Here is a 7,936-nt window from a genome sequence, read left to right on the forward strand (position 1 = left end):
GGCTGGGGCTAGGGGGGGGGGGGGGGGGGGGCTGATGGGCACGTCACTGACTCTGCCCCTCCGGGTTCCCTCCCCGCCCTTCCCCGCACCCGTTCGGCGCCGGCCCGGGAGCGCAGCCCGCCTCGCTCCGGCGCTCAGAGGCGCGAGAGGGGAAAGAGAAGAGACCCAGCCCGGGAGCTGCTGCTGCTGCTGAGCACCGCAGCCCCAGCCAGCGCAGGAGATCAAATACAGTCCTCGGAACCCTCCCACCCAGCTGGGAGCTGGCATCGCCCCCTCCCTGGGCAAACGGGGGCTGCCACTTCATGGATTGGGGCCCCACTCCCAGAATCCACCACGTGGCCCCCTGCACCCCACCTAGCCCGGGCTGTTAAACACATTTCTTTAAGCAAGGGGGTAGGGTTGCCAGTTTCGGTAGGTTTCATCACATAACATCGTCTTTAATTAAAGATTAATCTTTAATGCCTGGAGACTCCAGGACAGTCCTGGAGGGTTGGCAAGCCTGCAAGGGGGTGGAGGTGGGGAGTCATACAATAAGAATAATTTTAAAGCAACAGCTAAGGGCTGCCAACAGGAACCCAACAGAACCCAACAAGAAGCTGCCAATAAGAACCCGTAAGAGGCTTGTTCTATTTCCTCTTATTTTCTTTATTGCTATGTCAAATAGGAAAAGGCTTTGTCTTCTGGGAGGTGTTGAGCGTTTCAAAAATGTTAGACACATGAGTGGGGTTGTTATGTGTCTCTGAGTCTAAAACGAATTGCTTTCTTCCTTTAAAAATTATTAAAGGTAAATAACTATACCCAGAAATATAAAGCAGCTCCTCCTTTAGCCAACATTACTGAAGTGCCATGCACACCGGTAGCCTAAAGACAATTAAATAAAATCATAGCAGCCCCCAGGCAGCCTTCCCAGGATCACATGTGTTCAGGAGTTTGGGAGATGTCTATGGGTAGTATTGTATATTGTATAGGAAGGATTAGATTTTTATTGGTAAATGTTGATTTTACTATACCTGCACAGACCAATGAGAACATGTTTCCATTAAATAATAAATAATAAGAAAATGCTGCTTGAGACCTTATTAAATTATTTAGATTTTTGAATTGGGCTTTCTATAAAGGGACTAGCAACTGGACAGTAAAAACAGGTCTGATTTGTTGACTTAAGGATATTTACTTTGTGTATTTGGACACATGATGTTGACAAATCTTGTTTTCACAGCTTAAAAAGCTTTAACTTTTTGAATTGCAGCATCAGCTGTCATTAAATAATGATCTGATCCCACTCCCAATTTCCTGTATTTGTGAACATTTAAACTGATAAAAATTAAAAATGCTTTAAAATAAACCTTGATCTTTTCAGTCAAAATTATATGGTCAAAAATCAAACTCTGCCAAGGTTGTTTATGTGCCTGACCCAGAGCCCAGTGATGTCAGTGGAAAGACTCCCATTGGCTGCAATGGGCTGAGGATCCAGCCCCATCTGGTGGGTGCCTGAGGGTCTGTGTGTCCTCTTGGTGGGTGGGTGCCAGCATGAGTGTAGATGTGTCATGTGAGGAGCCATCCACGTGGCATCTTGTCATCACATGGATGCAGGAGAGTGTGTTGGCATGCTTGGGTGTTGGAACCTCGAGTGTGATGGGGTCTAGCTTTTGGATGTCAGTAGCTGGATGGCTCTCCTTGCTTTATTTGACTGTAAACTGTTGGCCTGTCTTCCCAGCCCAGGAAAGAATCAGCACCATGTCCAGATCTCTTTCAGGTCCTTCCCTCAGGGAATGGTTTATTAACTCAAGCAAAAACTCACAAAGAAACACATGACAAAGTTATTTTGCTAAACAACAACTATCCATAGATGCCTAGAGGCCTTTCACTCTGCCTGCCTCCCTCTGCTCCAGGGCCACTCACAGGAGCTTACCCCCATCTCACAGCTCTTCCTGAGCTCTCTCAGTCCTTTATAGGGATCTCCTGCCTCCTTCCCAGCTGGGTGTGATAATAGAACAAGGCTGGCTGCTCCTAGGCCCCCTGACCCTTAATGGGGCAGACCACCTTGTTACATCTACACTCTCCAGCTCCTTGCTTTTCTTGCTACACCCTCTCTTTCTGCCCTGTTAGAGTGTAAGTTCATCCACTTCAACCAGCTTGCGCTGACTTACCAACATGTAATCTGCTACATCATTTGTCATCTTTGAATTTGGCCTATTAGGATGATGAGGGTTTACAGGTATAAAAGCCACAGTCAACATTAACAGAGACAAAAGGAGAGCAAGAAGCCTCAATTCCCATGGAGAAGCAGCCGCCAATGGGATGTTCTAAACATGCATTTCTCTATATTCTTCCCAAATTGGTCACTAGTTACCAAGGAATTAAAGTCTTAAGTAGTTCAAATATAAATGAAATACCCAAATTTTAGAACCTCGGGGAAGATAAGTTATCAGAATTCTCAGTGAAAACTTGTGGCACCAATTATCCTTAACGTAAAAGTAAATATGCCCTCAGTCTTTTCCTTTAGAACATGAACCATTTCCCTGGACTAGGCAATAGGTTTTGGAGGAATTTGACTTATGAGAAAAGACTAAACTACTTAAATATGTCTAGATTTGCCAAAGTTTAGTGCTTTCCTGAGGGAGGATCCCAATGAAGATATGATAATTCCCTTCAAGTATATGAAAGGTGTAAACACCAAGGAGAAGTAGGAATTGTTCAGAGTGTTCTTCTTTGGTCCACAAATGAAAGGGGCTGGAGATCTTGTGAGATGCATGTTTTCCCCTCCCTGCAAGAGTGCTTGTTCTTCCTGATTTCAGCTGACCCATAAAGTCTGAGTTAGAGGTCTAAACTCCTATACAATGAATAGGGAGAAATAGGCACCTTAGTTCATGACCCATAAAAGCCAACATGCTAGGTAGGGAGCCACCTAAGCTAGCCAATGGGGGGTGCTGAGGAGAAGAGTGTGTACTAAGGAGGTGCCTATCTCTGCTTAGTTATCCATGAATGGGGAGACACTGCCTGGAGTCCGGCTGCTCAGGCATCCAAGGCATTTCTTGTGGCAATGAGTTAGGTGCCGGCCTTGCACCACAGTATGTCTAGAGGAGGAGGTAGCACTACCCATGTTATAACTTTAGCCCAGTGTTTAAAGCACTTGCTTGGGATGTAGGAGATCTAGGTTCAATTTCCCCCTCTCTGACAGAGTGGGAGAAGGGAGCCCCCGTCAAGGCTGAATCCTCACTCTGGCACTTTGAGTGGAGAAGGTGGGGGACTGCAAGGATTTTAAAAATTAATACTGGCCACTCCAGGCTTGTGTTAAACTCCCAAGGTTACAGGTTTTCTCTGACCTTGGCTTGGTAAATGCTGCCACCACCCAAATGCAAAAAAACCCCTTAGACCCAGGAAGGAGCACTTGGGAATTCCTCCCTGTGGGGTACCCTAAAGCCCTTTCACACAAACCCCCTCCAGGGAAGAGCTGAGAAAGAAAACAAAGGAAATTAGCTGTTGCTACTAGCTAATCAGACAACATGTACAAACCTCTTAGGACACCAAAATTCAATCCTGCTCTTAAAAAAGGTAAATTTTATTAAAAACAAAAAAGAAAGAAAATACATCTGGAATTTAGGCTTTCGCTAGATTTTAAAAAGAGCAATTCCAAAAATTAAGCACCCAAAATAGCTTTCTTGGGGGGTTCAGATTAAAGTTACAAGCAAACCAAAGCATCTGGGGTTAGCACAGAGGCATCCATTAGCCATAAGAAATAAACAGAAATAACCCTAATCGCGTCTTTCTAAACATTCCTGATCTACTTACACATTTGGGAGTTTCAGATAAGTAATTCTAAATATGATCTGATAATTTATTATTATACCTGGCTTAAAGCTGCTTACAGCATTGCTTCTTTGTGTGTCCGCTCTTCGGAGAACAACCACAGACACAAATGGAAAGCTTCTTTTCCAATTTTAAAAAGTTCTAGCCTTCCCATTGGCTCTTTTGGTCAGGTGCCTTTTCTTTACCTGGGGGACTTTGTTAACCCTTTACAGGTAAAGCAAGCAGAGAACAGCCACCAAGAGGGACTTTATACTAGGGTGAGCAGATGTCCTGTTTTTAAAGGGACAGTCCCGTATTTAAGGCCTCCTGCGGGTCTCCCAACTTTTTCTTAAAAGCTGGCAAATTGTCCCATATTTTCTGTCTCCTCTTCCCTTCAGTATTGGTGGGTCCCATGAGCAGTGGGGAGAGGGGTCCAGTGGCTGGCGATGGGGGTGGTTGTGCAAGGCTGGTGGCGGGGCAAAGCTGCAGCGCACAGGGTTGGCCGCTCCCCTTGCTGCTCCATCAGCACAGCCCCCACTGTGTGCCAGGGCCTCACACCCCCCCGCCCCCGCATTCTGTTTCTGACCGGCACTGGCTATGAGCTGCGGTAGCTGGTGAGTGCGGGCAGGCGCCAGGTGTCAGCCAGTTACATGTCGCCCATCAGCCCTTTATGTGCTCCCTCTCTTGCTGTCCTCTTCCTGCTTTGCCCTTCACTCCCCCCAACCCCACTGTCCTCCATATGCCTCCCATCCCCTGTTGGGGCACCTCCCGCTCCCAGGGCTGTGTGGAGAACCAGCCCCTGATCGGAGCACTCAGCTCACCAACAGCCTGGCTGGCAGATGTTATGACTCTTTCCTTCCCGCAGTGCCTGTGGCTGGGTCAGTGACCCAGAAAAGCCCAAGAGCCTCCGGCTAAGGGTGCTGGGCAGGAGGAGCTGAGTTCTGCATGTGCGAAAGCCCTGCATAGTACTGACGCAAGGAAGCCTCTTTGCTCCTCAGCTAAGCTCTGGAGTGGTAGGGGGAGCAATTTCCAGCCTGTTTGCACCCCAACCCTGCAGACTCCACAGCAGCCACCTGGGCAGCGGCTTAGCACCCTCTTCACTCTCCAGCCCTCTGCCCTAGGTCTTGCCCCCAGGGAGCGCTGGACTGCTCTGTCCCCTAGATACCCTCACCTGCTGAGCCACCTCTCTGGCCGGATTCGCTGAAGCCCCTGCAGTCAGGTATCCTGAGCCCTGGTGCACAATGCATCCTTAGGACTTAACCCCTTCCTGCCTGTGCTGTAGCTGGGGGACAGGAGGTGGCTATGTATGTTGGTGGCCAGCAGCAGCCTGGAGGTGTTAGCTGCCTTTCAACACTGTTAAGGTAGGAAAGGACAAGCTGCTTCCAGCCATAGCAGAGTGGGAAGGTGGGGGGAAGAGATGAGCTCTGCAAAGCACAGGCCAAGTCATCCCTTCCCCTGACTCCCCTGCGGCTGGAAGCAGCTCCCGTCCCTTCCCTCCCACAAAGTTCCGAAAGGCTGCTGCTGGCCACATTCTGGTGTGAATCCTGGCAGAAATCTGGGGAGGGGGGCATGTGAACCTGTGTGCCCCCTGCCCATGTGTTGCCTCGAGAAGACGTGTTGCCAGGCACCAGGAGAGGCGGGTCCATCCCGGGTCCCCAGCAAGGCATGGAGGGCAGAGAGCGCCAGGCAGGGAGGGTCAGGTCGGTTAGTCACCTCCCTGTGTGAGAGGGGTGTACGGGAGTGTGTGTGTCACGTCTCCCTGTGTGAACTCTACAGCCTTAAAGATAAAAGGTAAATAAAAAGAATCCAACTACACAGTATTTCTTTTTAACAGGGGCTCAGTCAACTTGATGTTAATTTGAATATTTGTACTGCAGAATTCTGATTGCCATTGAATTCGCTTGAATATGAGTAATTTTACCAGGTCCCATATTCAGCATCGGGAAATATGGTCACCCTATTTATAGCTAACTGGCTGGCTGGGTGTCCATAAACGGGAGCTCCCGCCCCTTCATTTATCACTTGGCCTCCCCATTCAAATCCTATCACTAACTCTAAGCACTGAGCTATGGGGTAGGCCGATGTGAGGCTCCCTCAGCCTCTCCTGCCAAAGCTTATTTACAGTGGAACAATTAACAACTCCTGGAGCAGGAGGACTGGCTGCCCCTGGCTCTCCTACCTCACAGGTGGGTGGGCCAAACACTGGACTACAGAGTCACTCTCTCTCTCTGGCCTATTGACTGTTCCACTAGGGATAAATAGTTAAATAGTCACTAGACCTGAGAGAGAGAGAGAGAGAGAGAGTGGTTCTGTAGTCTGGTGATCATGGCCCCGACTTAGGAGGTGGGAGACCCATAGTCCAGTCCCCTCTGCTCCAATCTCTCTTTCGCTATTTATCCAGAGCTGAATGACTTCAACAGGAGAGACTGAGGGAACCCTACATCAGAATGTCCCCTAGCCCAGTGGTTAGACCAGCTCTCTGCTGAGAGACAGTATTTGAACAAGGTGTCTCGTCTCCTCATCTGGCAGAGTGGGGGGAACTGAACCTGGGTCTCCCACATCCCAGGTGAGTTCTCTAACCACTGGGCTAAAAGCTATTAAGTGGGCAGCACCACCTCCTCCTACTCCTCATCTTGAATGGTAAGCAACACACCTACCGGATTGAGCCCCATGCAACTTAGGTGGCTGAATGCCTGTCTTCCCCAGGTTTGTGAATAGCTCTGGGGCCTAGGAAGGAGATAGGCACCTGGACAGCTAGTGTGAATCAGCTGTGCGTATACCCACAGGCAGAAACTTAAGCGCCTAGGGAACTTTTACCCTGCAAATTAAGGCACCAAGTGAGTTTAGGTGCCTATGGCGTTTGGCAGGATTTTGTGGATGTAGCAGAGCTTAAAATTGTGACTTCGGCATTAATAGCCCAGACTTAGGCACTTAAGTAACTTTGTGGATCCTACCCCCAGTGACTTGACTCATTTAAAAAAGGATTGAATGGAGCACTGGAGAATATACTATAGGGAATAGACCTGCATTAGCCAGAGGTGGGGAAGTACAGACAAGACATGACCTACATTAATAAGTATTTTCTCTAACTCCTGTGAAAGAGAGAGCATAGTGAGCAGAGCTCTCTTCCTTGGAGGAAAGATGTCAGGGCAACTTAACAGAGAATATCAGACTGACAAGTTTTTATTCAGAAATACAAGGAAATCTGCTACTATCTTGAGAGTAATAACCCTGTGTTAATGTTCCCCTTATAATTGTTCTTTACATTAAGTACGACTTTAAAGTCCTTTGCACTGTAGTGTTTGACTTATACAAAGCTACACATACTTTTCCTGTCCCTGTACTGCCTATTTCTATTCTCCCCTCTCTGCAAGTACAAGAGAAGCAGTAGGTGCAAAGTTTTCAGGCAATTTATCCAAGTGATTTTTTTAATCAGAAAAGCCTATTCAGAGATTGCCTCCTCCTGCTGGTTTGATGGCTACCACTCTGCTCTTGTGCTCAAGACTTACGCCACCCAGAGAAGGAGTGAGATGTTTTTTCTGTATTTGAGAAATAAAAAACCACCACCATCACATTACAGTGGACCTAAACAACATGCTCTGTACCCATGGTTTCTTTCTCCTTGATAGCTTCTCTTGTAGCAGTTACTGTTAATAACCAAGCCTGCTATAGGCCATGAACACATACACTTCCCCTCCTCGACAGGCTGATATCACCAATATGCCAGTATACAAATGAAGAACTAAAGCAGAGAGAAGAGATGGATGGAAACCAAATGAAATTGATTTTAAGCACCACTCAATAACAGCATGAAATATTCTTCCAGTTGGCAGAGGGGGTGAAAACAACTCTAACAGTGGACATGAAATATTAAAGTCTACATCTTCTAGTACCACAAGCAGTAAGTGCCCAGGCTTGTTTTACTGGCTATAAGCAGAATGAGGAGGCACAAATCCTCCCCAGGGCCAGCATGACACAGCCCTGGTCTACACTTTGGGGTTAGCTCAAATTTAGCCATGTTAGGTCAATTTTAAAATGAATGCGTCTACACAACCAACCCCTTTCCGTCGACCTAAAGGACTCTTAAAATCGACTTCTGTACTCCTCCCCGGTGAGGGGATTAGCGCTAAAATCGACCTTGCTGGGT

Source organism: Lepidochelys kempii, chromosome 1 (assembly GCF_965140265.1).
Source record: "Lepidochelys kempii isolate rLepKem1 chromosome 1, rLepKem1.hap2, whole genome shotgun sequence".
NCBI classification, from domain to species: domain Eukaryota; kingdom Metazoa; phylum Chordata; order Testudines; family Cheloniidae; genus Lepidochelys; species Lepidochelys kempii.